We start from the raw sequence: 3,324 nt of genomic DNA, 5'->3' as shown, positions 1-3,324 counted from the left end.
AGAGAGAGAAGCGCAATAAGCAATACCAAATACAAAAGGCATCTCAATAGATCCTAATGTAATGTTGTATACCTTCCTGTTCAATGACAACATATTTTTTTTAAAAAACTTGAAAACCAAATAATCAAAATTCATACCAGAAAAAAGTGAAAAATCTGAATAACTATATACATGTGATAATAACCAAATTTATAAAAACATATCAAATGTACCCTAAAAATATGACTTAGTTGGTGATTATGTCAAATATTTAAGAAAGAAATAATACTAACCTTATCCAAAGTTTTTCTGATAATATGCCCTGGATATACGATACAACCAAATCCATAATATGAGGTCAGAAGGATCCTGGTCACAAAATGCTCAAACAACACTTAAATGCTTTATTAAACCTTATAATTAGTATTACTTTTTTCAGTGCTGGTGATCAAACCCAGGGCCTTGTGAACCCTAGTCAAGGATTCTACTGCTAAGCAAGGACCTCAGTCATCCCAAGGACATTTTGAGATAAGAAAATGACAAACAAAATGACAATATTCTTCATGAACAGAGACACAATAAACATCACCAAATATTAGGAAAGTAAATCTCAAAATATTACAAAATGGACATGGCATCGGGAGCACCTGTGTGTGGAGCTGATCTCTGGGGCTGCTCTCCTTCCCTCCTCCTTTGGCCCCCTTATGCTGTGGTCGCAGGCCTCCACTAGGATAGGAGTCCCTTAGGTGCTGTGGCAACATGCCCCTTCTTCAGGCTTCCGTGTTGCCTGCATCTCCAGCTGACATGCCACCTTGCAGAGGAGCTGAGGTGCTGGAACCGGATGCAGAGAAAGTCTTTGGGGGAGATAATCCTGCAGTTCCTGGACACAGTGGCACATGGAATGTTGACATATCCAACCAGACTTTGAAGGACAAACATGATGCCCTGCAGGTCACTTCTACTGCCTTGGAGGAGAAACGGAGGAAAACTACCACAGAGAACCAGGAGCCAGTCACTAGGCAGATGGCCAAGAAGGCCCAGGAAGGCAGCTCCCTCAATGCAGAGAAGGAAAAGGACTCCAGGAGACAGCGAGCCTGGCTGCAGAAAGAGCTTGCCGAAGCCACAAAGGAACCGCTGCCCGTTGAACAGTATGATGACACTGAAGTCATTGTGGATGGGACAGAGCACACAGAGGAGATCTCTCCTGTGCAAGTTATCAGCAGAGCAGCTGCTAAGTGACTCTCACAGCCTGTTGGAGGCCTTCTGGATTCTATCACTAAGATCTTTGGGAGATGCTCTGTGTCTCCCTTTCCAGTCCCCCAAGACAATGTGCATCCTCATCCTGGTTCTGGTAAACAAATGAGGGTACCAACTATTGCCTATGTGTCTTTGATGCACATGATGGGGAAGTTAATGCTGTGCAGTTCAGTGCAGGTTCCCTATTACTGGCCACAGGTAAATGGAAATGTTAAGTTATGGGAAGCATTTGGAGACAAATCTGAGTTCAAAGGCTCCCTATCTGGTAGTAATGCTGGAATTACAAGCATTGAATTTATTTTTTTGAGAGAGAGAGAGAGAGAATTTTTATTATTTATTTTTTAGTTTTTGGTGGACACAACTTCTTTATTTTTATGTGGTGCTGAGGATTGAACCCAGTACCCCATGCATGCCAGGTGAGCGTGTTACCGCTTGAGCCACATCCCCAGCCCCAAGCATTGAATTTTCATTTTTTTTCTTTTTCTACTTTTTATTGGTTCTTTTTAGTTATACATATCATTAGGATTCATTTGATAGTGCTGGGGCTTACAACTTCAAATAATTTTGGAAGTTGAATCTGGACTGTGGATGATTACTGATTATGGCACATGCACACAGGACATAGTGGGAAAGTGTTCCCTGCTGATTTCCTGCTGGACAATGCATGGATGTCTCAGGAAGTCATGACCTGACCCTCGAACTCTGGGATCTATGCAAGAAAGCATAAAGACAGCATTTGTAGGATTCAGTTACCATGATGTTGTTTGCACAGAGCAATGTGTGATGAGTGGGCATTTTGACAAGAAAAGTCATTTCAGGGACATTTGATCAGAGTGTGGTGTGAGAAATGGAGCTATTGGGGAAGATTTTTGCTTTGGATCTAACCCAGAAAGGACTGAACTTCTGAGCTCTTCCCATGATGACTTGCTGAAAATCATTGATTTTCAGACAAATGCACTCAAGCAGAGGTTCAGTGCACCTGGATTCAAGTGCAGCTCTGACTGTACCAGAGTGTCTTCAGCCCTGATTACAGTTATGTGGCAGCAGTCTTGGCCAAGGGCTCTCTCTATTCTCTCTCTCTGTCTGGATTGTGCTCACAGGGAAAGAGGAGAAGGTTCTTTCAAAACAGCATAGCTGCTCCCTTAGGCTGGAATCAGTGAGGCCCGACTGCTAAGTGAGCGAGACTTACAGTGCATGGAGAATTTCTCTAGAATTCTTTTGCTGTCAATGAGTCTCTGCTTGGGCAGGTACAGCTGGACTTGGAATGCACTGGGTATGGTTTACAGTCTTGACTCCAGTGCTCTTCTGGTCTCTCCCAGAAGCTCCTCTGTCAACACTGTGGCATGGTCTCCCTCCAGTGTGTATGTTGTCAGTGTGAACAAAAGCAGCAAAGCTTTGCTAAGGGCACAGAATTGATGACCTTTAGGAGAGGAGCAGGGATGCACACAGCCCTGTCCTGTGGGCACAGGTCCTTCCAGAGAAGAGCCCAAGTCATGCAACATGGTGGCCTTCCTTTGGACAGGATTTCTGAGAATTTTGACTAAGCTCTCTAATGGCCCGGAGGAAAAAATACTGAAACAGCCTGACCCTGCAAGTCACCTGGCCAAGGATCAGGCTCTTGTCTCAGTTGGTGTGGGAAACACTAGTAATTCTGATCTTCCATACCTCACTGGGGAGCCACAGGGTCCCCTCTAGCTCTTCTCACTGGATGACAGTTCAGGTTTGTCCTCAGCTGTGCTGTTCCCATCCAGTTCCTCCAGATGCACAGCTATGGGAGACCATCCTTGCATGTGATTTGAGTTACCTCCCTGGCTGGGTGAGAGACGCTTAGAAACAGCCATGTTAGAGCCTTCTCCACCCTTTTCCAGGTCTGAGGGCTTGTCCATGCAGAGGCGTGTCTGGCCACTGCCTTGAAGACCCAAGCGTTGCCCCTGACCTTGGGATGCTGCCCCATTTAATCTTCACTGGATGAGATTTTCCCTGGAAGTTTTTTTTTTTTAATTTTTTTTTTTAATATTTAGTTTTTAGTTTTTCGGCAGGCACAACATCTTTGTTTGTATGTGGCGCTGAGGATCAAACCCGGGCCGC

General features: G+C 44.5%; 1 pseudogene; it reads left to right on the top strand.

Annotated features, from left to right (window-relative positions):
* Positions 1 to 738: 738 nt before the first annotated feature.
* LOC143404106 (autophagy-related protein 16-1-like) lies at positions 739 to 2,652 on the top strand (annotated as a pseudogene).
* The last annotated feature ends 672 nt before the right edge of the window (positions 2,653 to 3,324 follow it).

This window comes from Callospermophilus lateralis, chromosome 7 (assembly GCF_048772815.1).
Source record: "Callospermophilus lateralis isolate mCalLat2 chromosome 7, mCalLat2.hap1, whole genome shotgun sequence".
Taxonomy (NCBI): Eukaryota; Metazoa; Chordata; class Mammalia; order Rodentia; family Sciuridae; genus Callospermophilus; species Callospermophilus lateralis.
This window is presented reverse-complemented; position numbering and strand designations above follow the sequence as displayed.